The 24,287-nt window shown below is 38.5% G+C and overlaps 1 pseudogene; it reads left to right on the top strand.

Moving 5' to 3' along the window:
- The first annotated feature begins 18,527 nt into the window (after positions 1-18,527).
- Positions 18,528-20,274, top strand: LOC123819585 (annotated as a pseudogene).
- Positions 20,275-24,287: the final 4,013 nt, after the last annotated feature.

Genomic DNA, 24,287 nt, shown 5'->3' with positions numbered 1-24,287 from the left:
TAAAGAAAAAACACTGTTGAAATACAAAACCTGCCATGGTCCCCCTTGTATGTGCAAAACAAATAATATACTGACAAGTTTCATGTTCAAATGAATACTTTAAAATGTGTTAACTCAGATACACTTGGTATCTACTAAAAAAATAATATTTTCATCAGACATTTTTCTTAAGTTAGTGAAATATTCTTTCCCACTTCTCCTTAGTCTAAAAGCCAAGGACAGTCTGGGAGAAAACATTTGCAAAATATATAACTGTTAAAGGAAAGGCAAACAAACTACCCAAATAGAAAAAAAGAGTAAATGGATATAAGTAGTTAATTCACAGAAAGGAATACAAATGGCCAATGAACACTTGAAGAGATACTCAGCCTTACCAGTAGTCAGGAAAAAAAACAGATTAAAAGAAAAAATGAGATACAGTTTCTTCCCACCTGATCAGCAAAAATTAAAGAGATTGTTCATCTCACATGTTGGCATGCTGAAGACTCCCTTCCTGCCCACCACAGGGTGTACATTGGTAAATTTTTGTTAGTAAATGCTGAATTGTGAGACAGATGGATTACTTTACAGCCACAAAGAAATACCTGCAGCATTTACAGGAACAGGGCTGGCAAGACATGGAGGTATGAAAGCATCTCCTACCTGGGTACTTCTACCAGGGGTAGCAAGAGTCAGAAAGTAATGTAAGGTGGAGTGTGAGGGTCACCAAAAATGAATGAGTCAAAGAGAGGGCTATGGTAGACAGAGTTAGCAGAAGGACGAGCCCTCAGATGACCAAGGTTAGGGGTGGGATCCTAATGGGACTGCTCCCAGGGGCTGGAGAGGGATTCCTGGGCTGCAATCAGCTCACACAGTTTAGTTCTCTGCACCCCCATGTCCATGTAGCAGCAACTGCCTGAGACTATTAGGTTTGCTGCAGTGTCACCCATTATGTTACTGACCACATTATGTCAGTTGACTCCTGTTAAAAGCTTCAATATGTTTGTTCCACCTCTTCTAGATTAAATCCACCTTGTTTGTAGTACAAGAGAACAGGATTGTTAGATCAGGGGTGTGAGATGATTTCCTCCATCTTCCCCCACCCCTTTCCCTGGACTTGCACATGTTTGGAAAAGTATCTGGGCCCATATGCAGCCCAGAGGGTAAAATAATGCTCCAAATAGAGAGGCAGAGAACCATTCTTCTTTTTTTTTTTTTAAGATTTCATTTATTTAATTTCAGAGAGAGGGAAAGGGAAGGAGAAAGGGAGGGAAAGAAACATCAATGTGTGGTTGATTCTTGCATGCCCCCTACTGGGGACCTGGCCCACAACCCAGGCATGTGCCCTGACTGGGAATCAAATTGGAGACCCTTTGGTTTGCAGGCTGGCACTCAGTCCACTGAACCACACCATCCAAGGATGCAGAGACCCATTCTTATGGCTATCCTAAGGCCATCATTAGGACCATCCTGGGGAACAAGCAGATGCCCTACCAGTGAGGGAGGCAGAGCTATTAATAGCTGGATGGCCCCATGGCGATGGTTGAGACATTCCTGGTCAGCCAGAAAAGGCCAAACAAGGGGAACTTTAAACTTTATTTTATATTTAAATATAATTTTTATTGTGTTTCTGTGGAGTCCTGTGAGGTTTACAGAACACTGGTCTTTTGCTTCCAGAAGTTTATCGTCTAGTCCCAGAAATAAACACAGACTCAGTGGATCGCAACGCTACCCTTCCCATTGCTCATTCCAAAAATTCTCTATCTCATCTTTGTCTCTTCTCTTCCTCCCACACCCACCTCTGATCCATCAGCAAATTTTCAGAATAGGTCCCATCTGACCACTGCTCACCACTGTCCTGCCACCACTCTACTCGATGCACCTACACAGAGTCACTGCTATTGCTTCCTACCTGGTCTCCCTGCTGCTGCCCTCGCCCACTTCAGCCTAGTCTCAACGTCATAGCTGGGGCGATCCTCAGACATCAGGCCACACCAGTCCTGCTTCTAATATCCTGCAGTGGCTCCTGTTTCAGAGTAAAATCAAGATCTCCACAGTGGCCTAGGAGCCCCTAGGTAATCCGTACCTTCCCATGATCCCTATGGCCTCATCTTCAGCACCAGCCTCACCTGCACTCATGACTGAACTGCTGTTCCTAGACCACCCTCCCCTCCTGCTCTCTCACTCTTTCTGCAGGAGTCCCGTGTCCTGTGTTCTGTCTGTTTGGGTCACGCCTTTCTCTTGACTAACCCCACTTTCCTTTTATAGCTCTTTACCTAAAAGCCACCTTCTCAATGAAGTGACCCAGAGCCCCACACACAAAATTTCAGGCTACCTTCTCCTGATCTTCCCTGTTATGCTTTATTTTTTCCACAGGACCTCACATACTATATATTTTGCTTATGTATTATGTTTATCCTCCACCTAGTAGAATGTAAGCTGCAGTGAACAGAGACTTTTGTTTGTTTTATTCCCTGGTATAACACAGAAGGTTTGGAATGAAAGAATGAATGAATGACAACAAAGGCCATGTATAAACGTCGAGTATGTAGTATAGATAGATTAGTGCTAAAGAAATGAACAAAATGGAACTCTCACACTCTTAAATAAATATATGAGCATATCACCAAGGTGCCAGAGAACTTTATTTGAGGAACATGTCCTTTGGGGTTAAATTCTGACAATTTAAGGACAAGTGTGTGCAATTTAAAGACAGCATCCTTCAAAAATGTAAACAATACCCAACTTTTCTGACCCTCTCCTGAACTTTGGCACTTGATTATCCAAGCAATTGACTGGCTCTTTACTGAATTATACTTCAGTAACTTGTAACTGCTTTTATTTACTGTAGTGATTATTTAAGGACAATAAAATAAAATTCAAACAAATTAAGTAGGCATTAAGTACTACTTAACAGTAGATGCAAATGCTGATGCAAATGCTGTCAGATCTAAAGACTAGAGTCATGTATTTTCCAGCTGTTTTAAGTCTGGGAGCCGAGTGGAATCTGTCCTGAAAACTGTTCCTACAAAAAGTATTAACACCCGCTGGGAATACTCAGGTTGGCTCCAAACTGGCTAATCTCAGTGTTGCTGCTCCAGGAAAAACTTTTCCATAATTACAGGAGATTGCAACTATGGAAAAATGGAAGGCAGGAGAAATGGGGAAGTAGATATTCTGGAAATGTAATCTTAGTTAGAGAGGGAGAAACCAACTGACAGAGAAAGCAAAGCTATCTTCTCTCGTCCACAAACCCAGTTTGGTCCTGGTATCTCATCTGTGAACATTTGAAATAGAAATAGTAATTGCTCACATTTTGAATTTGAATAAAATTACCTTTTGTGGTTTCTGGCAATCCTGATTTGTTTAGAGTTTCTGCACATGAGTGCATATTTATGTAAAATTCTTTTACTGAATTTAGGATTTTGATGCATATTTTAACATTGTTTATTTTTCCTGTTTAAAAGAAATACATGCTCATTCATTATAGAAAATTTGTACTTAAAATGTACAAAGAAAAAATAAAATCACCTGTAATCTCACCAAATCATTAACATGTTGATACTGCTTCTTTTCAGCCTGTGCTTATATAGTGACTCTGACCCTCCATTCCGATTATCAAGAGGTTGTCCTTCCTCTCTACCCAGGAAACTTTAAACCTTCTTGACATGACCGAGAGGTCAGCCCCCTTTGTTTACCATGTCTTCATGGAGAAAAAACCAGGACTTTTAACCATGAGCTAAAGGGCTCCTCCAGAGGGAGAGCTGCCTTTGCTGCAGCCATATTCAGGAAACGCGGAGCCTGGTCAGCACAGACAGCAGACGCGGAAGGTAGCAAGGCGGGGCCCTCAGTCAAGGGCCCTCACAGGGGAGTCTGGTGGTCTGCAACATCCACCTCCACAGGAAACGCAAGTGTGCCTACCACGGTCACTGCCATTTGGGTGGATTTTCTCTAGAGGAGGACTCAGAAGTAAACTGCTTTCCTGGTGATGCTGCGCAGGCCGTGGAACTGCAGCCTGGCCTTCCCTTGCTGTCACTCACCCATTCTATCGACCTCCCGGCCATGAGGCACACTGGGTTTTTGTCCAGGATGCCCATGTGCTGAAGTGGTTGGGTCATGAGGGGGCTGGCATCAGCCACACATTGTGCCTCAGACCAGCCTTTTCCTAGCACAGTCACAACCGCAGTATTGGGCTCAGTCCCACCATCGGCCAGTCCAAGCACAGTCTTATTTGTGCCAGGATATCACTGGAGCTCTGCAGTAGAAATACCAGCTCCCTGAAAATCACATGGTGCCATGAGCAATTATATCACTGGGATGAAAGATGGATGTTTCCCCCTTTGCCTGGTAAACATCACTGACTCCTAGTTTTCAGTGCACTGTAGCATCAACCAGTCTCTTCTGTTTTCCATCTTAACTGAAGTGATTCACATGGATTGTTGAAGCGGAGTTACTGTAAATTGTTTTTACTTATTAAAAAGCAGTATCAAAGGCCACATTATAATTAGATAGCAATTTTTAAATCACCAAAAAGCAAGCAATGAGTGGTTGTCATTGTCAGCACCGTCGCTTTATCATGGTGCTCAGCCACAGCTAATTGACGATGGTATAACATTCCCACTGTGCGATCATTCATTAGCAGATAAAGACTTGGAACATAGACAAATTATACTTACATAAATGCTGAACAAAAAAATTAACTACATTTTGAAATACATACAAATTAAAAACAAAAGATGATATTAAAATATATGTATAGACACTTACCTATATGTATAAAAATATATATGGGTACATTTTTGTACATGCATATGAATATACAAGCTCCAATTTTCCTTTCTACTTCTCAGGGGATATTTATACATGATCATTTTTAAAACTATTGGTCAAAGTGGCTAAATAATGTATTTTTTGCCAGTAAATAGGTGACAACTGCACATGAACATTTTTGACATAGACAGAAGTAAGTATATAGAGAACATTTAGACCATTCCTGCAAACAGCAACCAATACCCATGAATAAGTAAACAAATAAAATACGTACAAAGCTGAGGTACAATTGTTGATTTCATACCTAGAGGTTCTATGGAAGAAAAAAGATAGGGAGAAAAAAGTTTTTTGTTCAGGATGAGGATGCTTCAAGAAATATGTGAAAGGAAGAGGGGAAGTCTAGACAAAGCATTGGTGGGATGAAATTCCTGGTGAGAGAGAACTTGGGTGAAGACTTGGTCTTGTGAGTGAAAAACCACATGAAAGCCTATCGCAAACACCAGATGGCCTGAGAAGGAGAGAATGATTTTATAAGTCTTAGGAAGAGACAGGACATTTGCAGAATGCTTGCATTCCATAAGCTTTCTAGAATATTGAGGGGAAAATCAACTTTCAATCTATATCTCCTCTTTATAGAGTTCCTTCCAATAATACTACTTCCAATCAATTCTTTCAGAAAGAATAGATGTAGATTTGTTCTCCAAGGAAGTTAGAAAGATTCCCTTGGTGTCTTTCTCCCTTTGAAGGGAATACTTATCTTGGGAATAAAAGAGCACAGGCATCATGGCATGCGACTCATCGATAACTGGGCAGGAAACTTGCATTTGCACAATGGAGATGGACAACATGACAAGTGTGGTTTTGGGAAATAGTTGGGAACAAGGTTGAAAATTCCAACTCAATTTTTTTCTGCCCTAAACTTAAAGTGTAAATCTTTCCTCTTAGTGCTCTTTGTCCTTCATCTTTGGTCCCCACTGAAGGTGCCTATCCCATTATCCTAAGAGGTTCTTGAAAATTATTCCCTGAAGCACTGCTCCTTCTCTCTGGTTCTGTCCTTCCTCTTTCCCTCCCCAGCAGAGTCCATCCAAGATGGCGACCTGCCCTGGACGTTGCTGGCCCTCCAGAAAAGATGGAAGAAGGGCTCAGTTCCACTGACACACGGGGACCCATCACACTTCTGGGAGTTTTTCCGAAATGTTTACACTGTAGACACTGGGAGCACACTGACTTTCCCTCTTCAAGTGTTCAGCTTTTTCTTTTCTTGTTTGGTGGCTGCTGCCTCCTCCTCACTCCCTGGCTTGGGTCAAGATGAATGAGTTTTCCACCATCTGAATCTCTGAGGTTTTGAACCCCAATCCATGATATCCCAGCTACTTCTGTGAAGTTTTCAGAGGCTCATTAACCTGAACTTGACTTTGGTCTTCTACAGTTCTGTATCCTCATGAGCTGTATAAGAAAGAGTCCTCTGAAAGCCTCTTCATGTGCTAATAGGCACCTCATTGTACTTCTTCCGTATACACTTTGCAGATAGGAGATCAAATGGCAGAAACTGTGGACAAATTTTAGCAAGCAGAGAAGAGAATATGTTATATAGGAATTAATGATGCATTTGTTCATTTTGCTCTATAGAACACGCCTTCCCACATGGGACCTCTCTGCATTCTTCAAAGACATCTTAGGAGGACTTTCAGCCCTTGGTTTTGGCTTAGATATAGGACAACTGAGAGAGTGGTCTGAGTAACCAGTTTCAAATATGGCTGGGTCTGGAGGTTTGGAGAGGTGTTCTTCACCTATCACAGCCCTTAAAATGATATTAATATAGATTTTCTCTTAACATTATAGTGAAAATATATTCCAAATAATATATTTCAAGTATACAATTGGGATCTAGGGTATGACATGAAGGTACAGAATATCTTATGCTAAAAAAATGCTCAATGAATGTCTTTATTCTTAAAATATAAAAAAAAACCTTCAAGTGGAATCCTTCACAATGGTATCAGTCATTCTCAACTCAGTATGAATTAGTCTTATTGTAAAATCGCTTTGCTTTCAACTATTTGCAATAAAGGAAAGACTATTTGTTTTAAAATGAAGAGAAGGTAATCCTGAGGCATGGAGCTTTACCCCTAGCAGGCTTGACTTGGCAGAGAATATGAACATCTGGATGTAGATAATGGTTGGGAGGTCAGGACAAAGGATTTTCCAATGTGGGAAGATGGCACCTTCACTCCTATAGACCACACTGTCCAGAGAGCAGAAAAAGCAGTCATCATGGTTCTTCAGAGGTACCAGTGGAGGTGCTCAGGGTAAGGCCCTGTGTCTTTCTCCTCCGTGGCCTTGGTTAAAAGCACCAACCTCTGAAGAATCTCAGTGCTTTAGACTTCCTGGGTGGAAGTGACTGCCTGTTGTGGACAAAAGCCAAAAACAAACAACATAAAAACAAACCAAAGAGGCCACTTACTGAGGAAGATAGACAGCTAGCCAACACCTCCACAAACCAATAGTAGCTTAACAGACATCTTAAAATCACTTTTTGGGGGGGTAGGGGGAGGATTATTTAATAAAGTTAAAAACACAATGCAGTTTTACAAGGCATTTTTTTCTTGAACTGTGTCATTTACTATTTAGCTTAAGGGGAAAAAGTCTTTTATACTCTTGCCAAAAAGAGAAGTAGGGGGAGGACTAAGAAGGAATGTTATATTTTGGATTCTTCTCTGGATAACCCGAAATGAAAGAGTTGGCAGAATGATATGGAAATAATGGCAGATAGTCCTGCTGGCCCCATATTGGACTCTATCTTGAAAAAGTTGTTTATTAGATTATACAGGGCCCTTAAAAATTCAAAGAACTCTTACTTTGACAAAACATTTTTCCATCATCTGGTTAGGATTCTTGGGCCAGTTAGCTCAGATCTGCTATTTCCTCCCCATGTGTTCTGCAAACCATGGGAGGAGAGGGTCATTATTTTTCAGGAGTCAGGAATGAGATGCAATTATGGGGCCTGAGCACAGGATGGATGATATCTTTCCCCAACCCGCCAGCCAGCATAGAAGGCTGCTTGTCTGCATTCGGGGACTGCTGACTGAATTTAGCCTGGAATATCCTATAAGGGCCTTATCAGCCAGCTCTTCTGGTCTGTTTATTTAGAAAGAGGCCATTGTGTGATGTGGTTATTCCAACGAGGCCTGCAGAGCAAGTGCTGCCTTTGACGTGATGAATCGGCAGCGTGCACATGTCCGCACGCACAGCGTCCCAGAGGCCCACCTGTCTGGCTCAGATGGGGGTGTGTCTCTGAAAAATCAAGCAAACAGATTTGAAGCTGGGGAAAGAATTTGCTGTCTTCAGTCTTAAGCCATCATATTTGGAGGGGGGGGACAGTTTATACTCAGAAATCCAGTGTGGTGGAATGCTGGAATAACAGCAATTTTTGGTAATTTGCCTGGGTTTGCATTTGTGCTTTCTTTGGCCTAATCTGCTTAATTGAGACCTGAACTCTGGCTGGCCGCCAACATCCACAGAGCATGTGGGCACCAGATTGATTTACCTCTATTTCTGTCGACTGAAAAATGACATTCCTCCCTCTCTGCTAGCCTGTCTCCCTGGGGAAAGTCAGATATTGAAACAACGTGCCTGAAAGTAAATTAAAACTTGAAATAAATAAAGATGAGGAGTGAAAGTATCTATTTGCACACTTATCCCTAATTCTCTAAAGATTGAGATGTGTTAACAAACATCCCATTGAAAAAGGAAATCAATAGTGAGCAAGAACTGATTGTTATTGACCAGAAGAGGGTTTGCTGTGAAAGAAACACTCAAGCACACACTGACATACCTGCTGAGCAGCCTCTGTGTTCAGACAGCAATAGCAGCCGCAGACGAGAGTCCTTCAACCTCACTTAACTCCAGAAAAGAAGAGATGGAGTGTCACACGAGGCAGCATGAAAGATCTATATGAAAGATGCAAGCAAGGTGCTCAGAAAGGAAGTTCATTTTGTTGTGGAAGTTGGGGAAGGAATATTTGTGGAGAAGGACCCTTCTGAGCTGAAGCTTTCCCCAGTGCATAGCAGCCATAGACACCTGCACAGCACAAGTAGCACCAAGTGGAGCACTACATCCACTTCTAGGGAGTCAGAACACACTTGTGCATGTGTACATATGTGTTTATATGTGTGCATGCATGTTCATATATACATACAGAGAGAAAACATGGGGGGGTTAATACTATCTTTAAGATTGTATCTCTTTTAAATTGTTGAGGCATTGTGATGAAAAAAATTTGCCAATGAATATATATATATATATGTATATATTCAATGCTTTTGTATAAGTTAACTGTACTTAAATATATGTACTATGAATTACATGCATTTAAATATATATTATATATATATACATATATAGGCCACTATTGGTCAGGTTTAAATATTTTTATTGACAAAATACACATAATAGTTTAGTGTCTATGGTTATAGGCATAAGGGAAACTGTTAACTTTCTGTTTACATTACATTTAGCATATTTTTTTCCTTCAGCAACAGGACTACAAGTATAATCAGCTTTACTTTCAAATAATGTGGCTGGAAATACGGGTGGAGCATTCATGTTTCTTGACTTATGCAGAGGTGATATTATTTGATTTGCATTACATAGTGTACTCTATTGCTCAGCAGGAAATTCCCTCAGGCCTGTGGAAGAGCCTCCGTAAGCTGTATGCCAGGCAAGAGCCACCTGAGTTTCTCAGCCTGGGATACCACTGTCTGCTGAGAGAACAGTCTGCCCTGAGGTTAACGCTTCCTGTTTATGCTTTATGCTTTAAGCCTAAACCGGTAAAGCAAAAAGGAGGTCATGAAAATCAGTGAAAATTAATAACATAGAAAACAGTTGTACAAATAAAATTTATACGTAAGTGTGGGTTATCTATTTCTACTTGCTGTTTTGGTTAGTGTTAGCATGATATATCTTTTTTCCATCCATTTTCCTTCAATCAATGTATCTTTATATTTGCGTAAATAAGACATATGTATTAAATTGTATTGCATTGTATACAACATTGTATCTTATATGCAGAATATACTTGGGTCTGTTTACAAATAAACAATGATATCATAAGGAGACTTGAGAAAGACAAATGTAGGTTATTTGAAAAGACAATAAGATAAGCCTCTCATAAAAATGAACAAAAATTTTATTTAAGAAAAAGAATAGAAGATCAGAGTTCTACTCTCAGCCAAGACAAGAGTATCAGGAACAGGATCTATACAACCCCCTGAAACCACAAACACACACAACAGAAAAAAATACATGAAAACATGGTTTTCAATACCCTGAAATGCAAGGCAGTGACCCCTGAGAAATGGGCAAAATTGGATAAGACCTAGGATTTCTGCCTTGCAAAGAATTCCAGTCCACAGTGTGAGGATGGAGAGCATAGGACAGTACCCAGACTGAGGAGCCAAAGCTAAAACCCTGGAGGGACCAAGGTGGCTGGAGTTTGCTGGGCAGCACACTGGGGAGGGGAGCTGCAGAGAGAAAGAACACCAGGGATCTGTCTGTAGAGGTTTCCCTTCACGTGTTCAACAGAGTAGAGAGCAGTGCATGAACATGAGACTACTTGAGTTTGGGGTAGGACCTTTCCAAAAGACTCATGAAGAACCATTTTCTGCCTGTTTCCACCACCATACAGGAAAACATCATAATTCATCCAGCGCTGGAGAGAATATTCAGAAGTGGGGTAATTAGTACCAGACTAAACACTGCTCTGGTCCCTCCTAACAAATCTTAAAATCAAGTCCTAAAAGGATCAAAATGTCTCCGAGTAGCCCAACAGCATCCCAGAAAAAAAGGTCAAGAATATTTAAAAGAATGCTCAAAAAATATCCAACACCCCAAAAGCTAAAATTCACCATATCTTATATCCAATAAAAAATTAACAGGAATGTAAAGAAGCAAGAAAATGGAAAACATAATGAGGAGAAAAATCAGTCAAAAGATTGTACATGGCAAAGGAAAGATTGGGTGAACTTAACAAGAGTCACTGTGAAGAAAAAGAGAAAACAATAAAAATGAAAGGAACAAAGAGAGCACTTGAGATCGTATCAAATGGCCCAATACACACATAACTGAAGTTTCTAAAGCAGTTGGGGAGAATTTGAAGAAATACTGTCTAAAATTTTTCCAAATAAATAAAAATCTGTAAACTCACAGATCCAAGAATCTCAATGAACCTGAAGCAAAACAAACCTGAAGAAAACCACACAAAAATATAACAAATAAAATAGCTCATAAAACATGTGAAAAAATAGATTCTGAAAAGATATTTTCATTGAAAATAATATAAGCAAGAAGACAGTGGTGTCAACCTGGTCTATCAACAATAATACCTTTTAAAATGAAGAAAATAATTTTAAAATACACAAAAGCTAAAAATTATTACCAGCACCTTCAGTCAGAAGGAAAATGATAGAAGTATAAATCTACAAAAGGATAAAGAGCATCATAAATTACAACTATGTGTATTAACACATACTATTTATCTTATTAAATTTCATTAAAATGCCATTGACTGTTTAGACAAAAAAATTACAAAATCATGTGGGATATATTGGTAGAAGTGAAATGTATGACAGCAATTATGGGAGGGGGGAAGTGGAAGTACAGTGTGATAGAGTTCTTCTATTACACGTAAAGTAACATACCATCGCTGAAATGTAGACTGTGGTGAATTAAAGATGCATACTGTAAACCCTAAAGCAACCACTCAAATCGCAAAACAAAGATAACTGATAAGCCAACAAAAAAGATAAAGTGAAATAAAAAATATAAAAGAAAGCAAAAAAATGAGGAAAAGAGGAACAAAAATAGGGCAAGTAGAAATCCAACAGCAAAATAGTAGATTTTAATTTAACCCATATTAATAGCCACACAAAATGAAAACAGCCTAAATGCCCTACTTAAAAAGCAAAAATTGCTAATTGGATAAAAAATCAAGACCCAAGTATATTCTGTATATAAGATATAACATTATATATAATACCATATATGTCTTATTTATGTAAATAAAAAGATACATTGATTAAAGAAAGTAGATGGGAAAGATACACTATGCTAACACTAACCAAAACTTCAACTACAAATAGATAAGCCACAATTATAATTGGAGATGTCGGTATCTCTCCTTCACTAATTAATAGAACATGTAGATAGCAAATCAGTAATGAAATAGAAGACTTGAACAGCACCATCAGCTAACTTGTCCTAATTGACATTTACAGACCAATCACTCAACACTAATAGAAAGTACATTCTTTTAAGTGTTTAGGGAACAATCACCAAGATAGACCATATTGTGGGACATAAATCAAGTCTCAACATAAAGAGATGCAGTCATACAAAATCTTATCTCTGACTACAAGGGAATCAAATTAAAAATAAATACCAAAAGTTTCTGTGGGGAAAATGATAGAAATAAGAGCATAACTTCATGTCCTTTTGAAATTTAAAAGGTAATAAGGCATGACCCATGGAAGGCGTAACTGGTAAGCTGAACTTTATTAAAATTAAACATTTTTGCTACTTTAAAAACACTGTCAAGAGAATAAAAACACAAGCCACTAACTGGGAGAAAGTATTTGTAAAAGACATATCTTATAAAAAACTGTTATCTAAAATACACAAAGAACTCTTAAAACCCAACAATGAGAAAACAAACCACCAATTAAAAAATGAACCAAAGACCTTAAGGGACACCTCACTGAAGAAGATATACAAATGACAAATAAGTGTATGAAAAGATGCTCCACATCATATGTCATCAGAGAAATACAAACTAAAACAACCATGAGGTACCATAACACACCTATTACAACGGCCAAACTCCAGAACAGTGGCAGCACCAAATGCTGGTGAGCATGTGGAGCCAGTGGAACTCCAGTTCATTGCTGGTGGGAATGCACAATTGTACAGCCACTTTGGAAGACAGGCAGTAGTTTACAAAATGAAACACATTCTTACCATATGATCCAGTAATCATGCTCCTTGGCATTTACTCAAAAGAGCCCAAAACTTATGTCCACACAAAAACCTACACACAGAGGTTTATAGCAGCTTTACTCAAGATCGCCAAAACTGGAGGCAACTAAGATGTTCTTCAGCAGGCAAATGGATAAATAAACTGTGGTACATCTAGACAATGAAATATTATTCAGTGCTAAAAAAGAAATTAGCTATCAGGCCACACAAATTATGGAGGAGTCTTCAATGCACATTACTAAGTGAAAGAAGCTAATCTGAAAAGGCTACACACTCTGTGATTCCAACTATATGGCATCCTGAAAAAGGGAAAACTATGGAGACAATAAGAAGATCAGTGATTGCCAGGGGCAAGGGGAAGGGAGGGATGAATAGGCAGGGCACAGATTTTTAGTGCATGAAACTACTCTCGATGAACTATTGTGGTGGATACCTGTCATGCATTTCTCTAAACCAACAGAGCATACATACAATACCAAGAACGAACCCTAATGTAAACTATGCACTTTGATAATAATGATGTGTAAATGTAGGCTCATCAACTGTAACAAATGTTCCACTCTGGTGCAAGACATTGATAATAGCAGAGGCTATGCATGTGTGGGGAAAGAGGTACATGACAATTGTATCTTTATCTCAGTTTTGCTGTGAACTGCTCTAAAAAGAAAAGAAAGTAAAAAAATAAGTAATGAGTTATTAGAACAATTTTAAACCAGCAAATATGAAAATTTAAATTTAAAATTTTTCTAGAAAAATAGTCTTAATAGAATAGCTATTTAAAGAATGAAATCAATATTTTAAAAACTTTCTTCAAAAGTTGTTAAGATTAAATGGTTTTATAATAAAATTAGTCAAGCATTCAAGAAACAAATAATTCTAATAAACATATGCTATTTCTATAGGAAAAAGAGCCTTCCTGTAATTCATTTCATGAGCATTGTGCAATGTTAATACCAATGAGATAAGGGCAGTACAAGACAGCCTAGTATAAGCCAATTACACTAAATCTATTACTGTTTGTAAAAGATATCATGCTCAAGTAAACCCAGAAAAAATAAGTGCATATATGAAAATATGATTTATGACAGAGTTCAGTGAGTAAAAGGATGGGCTTTTCAATAAATAATATCTATAAAGTTAACCCCAAGGTTGGCTTAACATTCAAACACTAATTGAAGTAAAGAAAAAGTTATAGTAAAAGAAAGCAGATCTGTGGTTTGCTGGGGCTGGGTGAGGGTGATCATTGATTACAAAGGGGCACAAGAAAACTGAGGTGATTAAGAGGTTATAAATTCTGTTTGACATGTTGCTTGCATACATTTAAACAAAACTTATTGAATTGTATACTTTAAAAGGACACATTTTATTGTATATAAAACCTCAATAAACCTATTTAAAAAATACTGACCAAAATGATAAATCCCTTTAACAAATTAAAAGAAAGAACATATATTCATCTTAATAAAGTTGTAATAGAGTAAAACTGATAAAATTGAACATCTTTTATAACAAAATCTCTTAAACTAGAAATGGATGCAGATTTCTTAACCTCATAAAGGATATCTACAAAACCCAAGGAAACAATTAAACATAAGCATACAAAACAATTAAAATAAGCATACTTGGTTATGAAAAACCAAAGTAAGATTATTAAACAGAAAAACCCCAAAGGTCAGATTATCGTAAACATTGGAGATCTTAAAAGAGTATAGCAAGGCAAAGAAAAGAAATAAAATCTGTAAAGATTGTAAAGGAAGAAATAAAACTCTCATTATTTGCATAGGACATGTTTATATAGAAAATTCAACCATATGGTATCTATAGAAACCATAGATAAACTCTTAGAAATAATAAACTTCTATGGAGATGATCATGAAATTTTATCAAATGAAGCCATAAAATAAATTAATAATAGCATAAATCATATTTACAGGTGAAACATCAGAAAATATAGCAAATTATACAAATTGATCTATGAATCAATAAAATTTCAGTCTTTTTTTTTTTGGTACATGGTAAGTTAATTGCAAAATACATGTGGAAACACCCAAAGACAAGAATATTCAAAACATCCCTAGATTTAAAAAAGGCCGGGAGGGAGAAGGGTATTTGACTAATTACTATAAAATTATAGAATTGAGACAGTGAGGTAGTTTTTGGAGATGCATATATTAAAATTTGAGATTTCCGGCCAAGATGTACGCACAGGTAGATACACTGTGCCTTCTCACACAACCAAAAGAAGGACAACAACAAATTTAAACACAAAAAACAACCAGAACTGACAGAAAATTGAACTTATGAAAGTCCAACAGTCAAGGACTTAAAGAAGAACTGTTCATCCAGAATGGTAGGAGGGGCAGAGACGGGCAGCCAGGCAGAAAGGACTCTCAACAAGGAGGTGGATGGTGGGCCAGGTGAGGCAGGCAGTCCCACATTTATGTGCAGATGTAACAGGCACACCAAGAAAAAAAAATGGCCCAAATGAAAGAACAGATCAAAGCTCCAGAAAATATACAACTAAGTGACAAAGAGATCGCCAGCCTATCGGATGCAGAGTTCAAAACACTGGTAATCAGTGTGCTCACAGAATTGGTTGAGTATGGTCACAAAATAGAGGGAAAAGGGAAGGCTATGAAAAATGAAATAAAGGAAAATGTACAGATAACCAAGAGTGATGGGAAGGAAACTGGGACTCAAAGCAATGGCTTGGACCAGAAGGAAGAAAGAAACGTTCAATAAGAACAGAAATGGTAGATACAAGAATTCAAAAAAATGAGGAGAGGCTTAGGAACCTCCAGGACAACTCTAAATGTCCCAACATTCGAATCATAGGGGTGCCAGAAGGAGAAGAGGAAGAGGAAGAAACTGAAAATTTATTTGAAAAAATAGTGAAGGAGAACTTCCCCAATCTGGCAAAGGAAATAGACTTCCAGGAAGTCCAGGAAGCTCAGAGAGTCCCAAAGAAGTTGGACCCAAGGAAACACACACCAAGGCACATCATAATTATATTACCTAAAATTAAAGATAAGGAGAGAATGTTCAAAGCAGCAAGAAAAAAGGAGACAGTCACTTACAAAGGAGCTCCCATAATACTATCAGCTGATTTCTCAAAAGAAACCTTGCATGTAGGAAGAGGCTAGAAAGGAGTATTCTAAGTCATGAGAGGCAAGGACTTACATCCAAGATTACTTTATCTAGCAAAGCTTTCATTTAGAATGGAAGGGCAGATAAATTGATTCCAAGATAAGGTCAAGTTAAAGCAGTTCATCAGGACCAAGCCCTTATTATATGAAATGTTAAAGGGATTTATCTAAGAAAAATAAGAAGATAAAAAATATGAGCAGTAAAATGACAACAAACACAGCTATCAACAACTGAACCTAAAAAATACAAAAGCAAAGTATGCAAACAAGTAGAACAGGAACAGAATCACAAAAAAGGAGATCACATGGAGGGTTATCATTGGGGAAGGGCAGAGGGAGATTTGGGAAAAGGTGCAGGGAGTGAGTAGCATAAATGGTAGGTAGAAAATAGACAGGGGGAGGTTAAGAATAGTATAGGAAATGTAGAAGCCAAAGAACTTATATGTACGATCCATGGACATGAACTAAGGCAGGGGGAATGCAGGTGGGAGGCGGTGTGCAGGACAGAGGGGAATAAAGGGGGAAGAAATGGGACAATTGTAACAGCATAATCAATAAAATATATGTTAAAAAAACAAAAAATAAATAAATAATTTTTTAAAAAGTTGATTTATGACAAAGTCAGCATTACTATTCAGTGAGGAAAAGGATGGGCTTTTCTTTCCTTTTTTTTATTTTATTTTAATCATTGTTCAAGTACAGTTTTCTCCCTTTTACTCCCATTCCAGCCCACCCACCCAACCCTCCCTACTTCCCTTGGCTTTTCAATAAATAGTATTAATGCAACTGGCTCAATTGATATGAAACAATTAAACTGGACTCTGCCTCAAAGTATACAAAAAAGTCAGCTCTAGGTATTTTAAAGCCTAATTTTGAAAGGTAGAACTATAACTTTAGAAGATAATGTAAAGAAAATAAATTTTTTTCTCAACAAAATGAAAATGTCATAAGCCATTATAAAAAAGATTGATATATTATAAGATAGACTATATTTGTAAATATCTATTAATTAACTTAAAAAATGAGAAAATGACGAGAGAAGTCTGAAACTGGGAGAGGACATACTGAGAAAGACCTAATGTCCAGGATATATAATGAATTTGTGTGAATTAATAACAGGCAAAGACAGAAAAATGAGGAAAGACATAAACAAGCATTTCAAAGAAGAGGAAACATGAATGGCCCATAAGTAAATAGCAGTGTATGACCTCATGACTAAGGAAAATAAACATTAAAGTCTAATGAGATATCATTTTTCACACCCCAGATTAACAAACATTAAAAAGTCAGGCAATACCAGGTGTTGAGGAGGACATGGAGCAATAGGAACTCTCATACAGTGCAGATGGGAGTATAATTGGGTTCAACCACTTTGAAAATAGTTCAAATACAGTTTTCACATTGGGTGCATGTATGTGAATATTCAAATGCCTTATGGTCCTATATATAAAAGTATATACATATGGACTATATACGTGTATATGTCTATGACTCAGCAATTCTAACAAGTAGATATATAGAGCTATCTATTGATACAGATGTGCCAGAGAACATCTTGTACATACTTAGAATGTTCACAGAAGCTTTATTCAAAATAACAAAAACTAGAAACAATACAAATGCCCATAAACAATAGGTTTGATAATTTAATTGAGATATACTCATATAATAGACTATCATATAAAAATAAAAGTTAACAAACCTCAGACCACACATCAACATAAGATTAAGAGAAGGGAACATATTGGCAAAGAATTTATTTCCGTGATATTATTTATATCAGATTCAAAGAAAAATATGAAACTAAACAATTTTCTTAAAATGAAGATTGGTACAGAATTTAGAAGTGGTTGCCTCCTGGAGGTTCAGAAAGAGGTAACTAAGGCAGGCATCAGCAAACGTTTTCCATAACAGGCCAGAATATATGTTGTTTTTTGCTTTTTTTTTTTTTTTGCAAATACTCAACTCCACCATTGTAATAAGAAAACAGCATTGACATTATGCAAAAAAAGGACATGGCTGTGTTCCAATAAAACTTTATTTACAAAGTCAGGCAGCTGCCTGGATTTGAACCTTGGTTCCTGATCCAAAATGTTAGCTGTAGATTTATGGGAGTTCAATAGTTATTATCAGATGTATATATACACATACATATATACATTTATATGTTCTCTATTATGCATGCTATATTTCATAGTAAAACTGCTTTTAAAAATAAGCTAGATATATGGTATTTTTAAAAATTTTTCCTAAAGAGCCTAGCCAAAGGCCACCATGTTGTCTTCTTAGGCAGAGTTTTAGGGGTAAAAGATGCCACTTTTAAAAAGCAGAGAAGATGAGAGTCATGGACCTGGCATTCAGGTTTGAACCTGAATTTTGACTTCTCACCTTCCTCCCTAAACAACATGAGCTTCGACACCTATTCTAGCTTCTCCACAAACCACTGGACCCTGGGTTCTGTGCAGTCATCTAGCCAATGGGTCCGGCCCGCAGCATGGCCAGCGTCTATGAATATGGATGCTGGGGCCTGGAATCCAGATCTCTGTGTCCCACTCCACTGGCATGTGGGGGAGCTGGGGGTCCAGGGACCTGGCTGTGGAGATGGCTGGGGGTTTGGCAGGCATAGGGGGCATCCAGAGTGAGAAGGATGTAATACCTGAATGGCCACCTGGTCTCCTACCTGAAGAGGGTAAAAGCCTGGAGACTGATTTCTATAGCCCAGAGAGCAAAATCTGAGAGAACCTGGAGAAGAAGTGACCCAAGGTCATAGACTGCAGACATTATTTCAAGATCATCAAGGACCTGAGGGCTCAGATCTTTGCAAGTTCTGTGGACATTGCCCTTGTCATTCTGCAGATTGGCAATGCCCATCCTGCTGCTGATGACTTCAGAGTCAGCTATGATATGGAGCTGGTTATGCACCAGTCTGGCCAGAGTGACATCAACGGGCTTCAAAAGGCAATTCCACAGCTGAGACTATATCCTAAGAATCCTGAAACACCAGTCCAAAAGAGCCTATGCATCTTAATGTTTATAGCAGCAAAATTTACAATAGTCAAATGCTGGAAGCAACCTAAGTGCCCATCAGTAAATGAATGGATCAAAAAACTATGGTACATTTACACAATGGAATACTACACAGCAGGAAGAAAAATGGAGCTCCTACCTTTTGCAACAGCATGGATGGAGATGGAGAGCATTATGCTAAGTGAAATAAGCCAGGAAGTGAAAGACAAACACCATATGATCTCACCTAGAGGTGGAACCTAATCAACAAAACAAATAAGCAAGCAAAATATAACCAGATACATTGAAATTAAGAACAAACTGACAGTAACCAGAGGGGAGGTGGGAGGGGATAATGGGGGGATGGAAGGGAAAAAGGTTTTCAGGAACAACTATAAAGAACACATAGACAAAACCAAGGCAGGTGGGATCAGGGGTGGGTGGTGGGGATGGCTGGGGTGGGTGGGAGTGGTGGGGGGAAAATGGAGACAATTGTACTTGAACAATAATTAAAAAATAAAATAAAATAAAAGGTATAATCCTTAGGTCATGAACCAGGATCATCACTACTTAAAAAAAAAGCCATTGATGATACCAATATCACTTGGCTGCAGCTGGAGACAGAGATCAAGGCTCTCAAGGAGGAGCTGCTCTTCATGAAGAAGAAGCACAAGGAGGAAGTAAATGGTGTGCAAATCAGATTGCTGGAAAAAATAAATGAATAAAATAACATTGTCTAAAAAAAACAGATGGCCAACTCTGGATTGAGCATAGACTTGGACCTCAATAACATCATGGCAGACATCCAGGCCCAGCATGACAAGCTGGCTCAGAAGAACACAGAGGATCTAGACAAGTACTGGTCTCAGCAGACCAAGGAGAGCACCACAGTGGTCACCTTGCAAACCTCTGTGACAGGAGCTGCTGGGATGACATTCACAGGGCTGAGACGTGTGGTCTATTCCTTGGAAATGAACCTGGACTCAATGAGAAACCTGAAGGCCAGTTTGGAGAATAGCCTGAGGAAGTTGGAGATGTGCTATGCCATGCAGATGGAACAGTTCAACCAGAACCTGCCACACCTGGAGTCAGAGCTGGCCCAGACCTGGGCAGAGGGGCAATTTCAGGCCCATTAATACAAGGCCCTGCTGAATATCAAGTTCAAGCTGGAGGCTGGATCATTACCTACCTGGAAAAATAAGACGACTTTGATCTTGATGACACCCTAGACAATAGCCACTCCATGCAAACAATCCAAAAGACCACCACCTGTAGGACTGTAGACAGCAAAGTGATTTCTGAGGTCAATGACACAAAAGTTCTGAGCCATGAAGGCAAATGACATAGGGCACCCCTTGGAGGGGGCAGGAAGCCAATAAAAATTTCAGAGATCACTGAACATTAAAAAAATAAAAAGCAGAGAAAATGGGAATCAAACCTAAACTTCACCCAGTACCTGATACATCGATACCAGGTATTATTATTATTCTATTATTTCCCAGCCATCCTAAACCTTGGTAGCCACTCTCTGATGGAATTCTTTCAGCTCCACACACTGATTCACCTCTGTAGACAGAACCTGTCTTCCTTCTGCAAAGCAGCTGTCACCAGGCCATCACCCATGCCTCTGGGATACCTTCAAATGACATCTGAAATTGGACTGCTTGGGCTCTACTGTTCATGGCTTCACCACACAGTAGTCATGTTGCCCTGGACAAGTTTCTTAAATTCTCTGGGTTTCAATTTCTTCGTGTGTAAAATAGGAGCAGTAATAGTAATTTATATCAGGATTGTATGAGGGTTACATAAGTTAATACTTATCTACTTAGATAAGTGAAATCCTTAGATGTAAAACATAGTGCTTAATGCAAAATTCTGAACAGTGCTTGTTACATAGTAAGCTACATATAAATTTTAGTTACCATTATTATCAACAAATTGATTGTGTTTGCTCTATTAACACCCCAAATGTTCATATTGGTTCTTGTCATTGGGGAGCTTGTCTTCCTTAGAAATGAAAAATTGTTTGACAGCTACTTGTGATCTACTGTAGAACTGGATTCTAAACATCCAAAGATATAACTTAGAATAATTGGTTTGAATTCTATTTTCATGTATTTTACTTCTCTCTCTCTGCTCTCTTCATTTCTTATTTTTCTATTATTGTTCAGTATAATTAAGATAAAAACTACCCACATCTGTTATTTATCTTTTCATCCTGGGGCAAGACAAATGTGTATAGTTCCCTCAAGATAACAGGAACCATATGGAGCCCATGGAATTATCAGTTTACAAATTCAAACTTTGGTGAAGATTGTCCACAAGCAGCCCAGGGATCTTTGGTGGAAGAATTTGCATTGCGATGTTTACACTCAGCAAACATAACGGTGTAAAACATGCTTGCAGCTGGTGCTGCATCAAAGTGAAGGGCTCAAAAGTGGTTCTGAAATTTGGCTGTACATTAGAATTGCTTTAGGTGCTTTAAAAAAAAAACCCCTATTCTCATGTCACATCCCACACCAATTAAATTGGAGTCTGTTGGGTAAAACCAATGGTATCAGTATTTTTTTTATTTTTTTTCTAGGCAATCCCTATGTGCAGGGATATATGAGACATGCTAGAGACAACAAAAGCTTGTGAAAAAATTTTACATTATTTGGTCACTACAAGGGAAATGCGAAAAGACCAAAACACACCTTCACTTGGAGCCATTTTTGCATTCCCTTTAGATCATGCACATATTTGGGTAAAAATTTTATCCAACACAAATCCTAATTAGTAGCTCTGGAGTGCTGTCCCTCAATAACATCCTTCTCAAAAGCAATGAACACTGAGTTGACTAGTCCCAGAGGATTTAGTCTAATCTTGCTCTATGTGAAGCAGAAAGAGAGAAAAAGAAGGAGGAGGAGGAGAAAGAAGAAAGAAGAAGAAGGAGGAGGAGGAGGAGGAGAAAAAGAAGGAGGAGGAGGGGGAGGAGGAGGGGAGGAGGGGAGGAGGAAAAGGAAGAAGAAGAAAGGAGGAGGAGAGGAAGAAGGAGGTAGAGGAGAATGACAATAATGAGGAGAGAAGGAGGAGAAACTCAATCCATTCATTTAATTTTTAAGTCAGTTGCTATTCATTCAACAAGTTACATCCTGGGCTTAACACAAGCTCTGTGTCTGTTATGCTTAATCACATACAGTTGGCCTTCAAATAGAGATCAGAAGGTGACACACAAGGTATGTTTCAGGCACCAGCTGGCTCCAATTCAGGGTCCTGGAAAGAGCCTTGCTGAACAGTGGGTCACTTTTCAGAGGATGACCCATTGGATGCCGCTTGGAAGACAATTTGCTTTGATCTTGAAGGGACTTTTCACTCTTGTGAGAATCTCTGAGTCCCGCAGCTCTCTACAATGGTCTTAGTGTCTGTAGAATCCTTTCCCATGTTGCCTTCTTATTGCAGAAAAACAGTGAGACACTTGAATTTCCTATGAAGAGCTGTCTTGCCATCAAGAATTGGATCCCTCATCTTGTTTGTTTGTTTGTTTTTTAAATAGAAATAAGATTTCAAACAATAACTCTCCTTTGCTGTATAAAGTTGCCTGACTATAGAACCAACTTCTGATTGTCTCAGGAGAGTGATTTTAGTAATTAAAGATTATTTGTAAAATGAGAGACTGTGTTATGAAATAATATAATTCTGAAGCGATTTCTAGTTCTTAGTCTAAAATTGTCCAATTTTGAGATTCTAGCATGAACTTCACTAGTGTTGTTGAAGTCAGACCAAGGTTCAAGTACCAATTTTACAACTCATCTTAGGCAACTTTCTTATTCTTCCTGGACCTCAATTTCTGCACCTTCAGAAAGGAGCTTATCATTATGCTTGCTCTTTAGGTCTAGAAAGTTGGATGGCTAGCAGCATGATTCCTGGATCAGGCTGCATGGCCCGAGCCTCAGCCCTGGCAGAGTTAGCTATGTCACTCTGAGCATTTCCATTCTTCATTTCCTTCACTTGTAAAATTGGGATGTTTACAATGAATATTTTATAAGGTGATTATGAGAATTAAATGTTAATGTGCATTATACTTAGCACAGAACCTGGCAGATAATAATAATTTAAAAATAAAATCATCGCTATCATCATCTTATCGTCAGTATAAATAAAACTGCATAAATAAGGTACTTGTAGCTATCTGTAATGTGTACCCTCTCATCCATTCTGGTCTCCTCTTACTTCCTCTTATCCCCAAGGCCTTCTGAACACGTGAGACCAATGGCTTCCTTGAGGACAAGGATAACTGGTTTATCTTTCACTTTCCAACAACTAGCCTTGTTTCTGGTGCTCAGTCAATCCTTAGGGGATAAATAGATGGGCTAATTAAAAGAACTTCTGGCAATTACTCTATGGAATATTATGGGCACACCTCAAGTAAAGGTTTATTCAAATAAATCAGAATCAGATATGACTTAACAATTGTCATGGGCTTGGATATTTGGTTGGGAAAACTGCCTCACAAATGATAGGTAAAGGATCTGGGTTCCTTATTTCTTACATGGTCTGGACTCATTGATTCATTCAGCCAACAAACACACACCGTCTCAATATAGGTCACTTTGCTAAACTCCAGGAATTCACCAGTGAACAGACCTTGAATTTAGACAAAATCTGGCCTTCATGGAACATATATTCTAGTCAATGGAAACATACACTAAGCAAGGAGATAATTAAATAAAATAACTCAGATAGCAGTAAGTCTTACTAAGAAAATAGACTAATGGATTACAAAGTATCTGGGGTGACGGCCACTCACCTTTTGTGGTGAGAAAGAACTTCACTGAAGAGATGACATTTAGACCTCTTCACTGAAGAAGCCTGAATGCAAGTAGTGACAGCTCAATATAGAAGATATTAGGAGATCCAGGGAAGGTCACCCAAGTCAGGGAAACAGCAGACACAAAGATCCTGGGATAAGGAAATGTTGCTGAAGTGAAGGGATAGCTTGCGGTCTCTGCCACAGTCAGACTCTCTGACCAACAAATATCCATATGAACCCTTTTCCTCATACACACAAAAAAACAAACGTAAGCTCTTTTTCAGAGAGACCCAAATGCCCCATCCATTCACTACATGCAACTCAATGTCCATGATCACATCAGATCCCATTCTCTCCCTCAGATTCAATCTTGGTTCCTTAGCTCATGAACTATATAACAAAATATTTGCTTCTGCTATTCCTCACACCAGTATAAAATGCAGTGGTGGGGCAGAGATGAGACAACCATCAAGCAAACTCAGAAAAGGAAAACATGGGAAACACCCAGCAGTCCCTGTCCCAATGAGGACGCCTTGCTGCATAGGTATTAGAGAAGCACATCT

This window comes from Phyllostomus hastatus, unplaced genomic scaffold (assembly GCF_019186645.2).
Source record: "Phyllostomus hastatus isolate PE091 unplaced genomic scaffold, TTU_PhHast_1.1 phas_contig_34, whole genome shotgun sequence".
In the NCBI taxonomy this organism is placed as follows: domain Eukaryota; kingdom Metazoa; phylum Chordata; class Mammalia; order Chiroptera; family Phyllostomidae; genus Phyllostomus; species Phyllostomus hastatus.
This window is presented reverse-complemented; position numbering and strand designations above follow the sequence as displayed.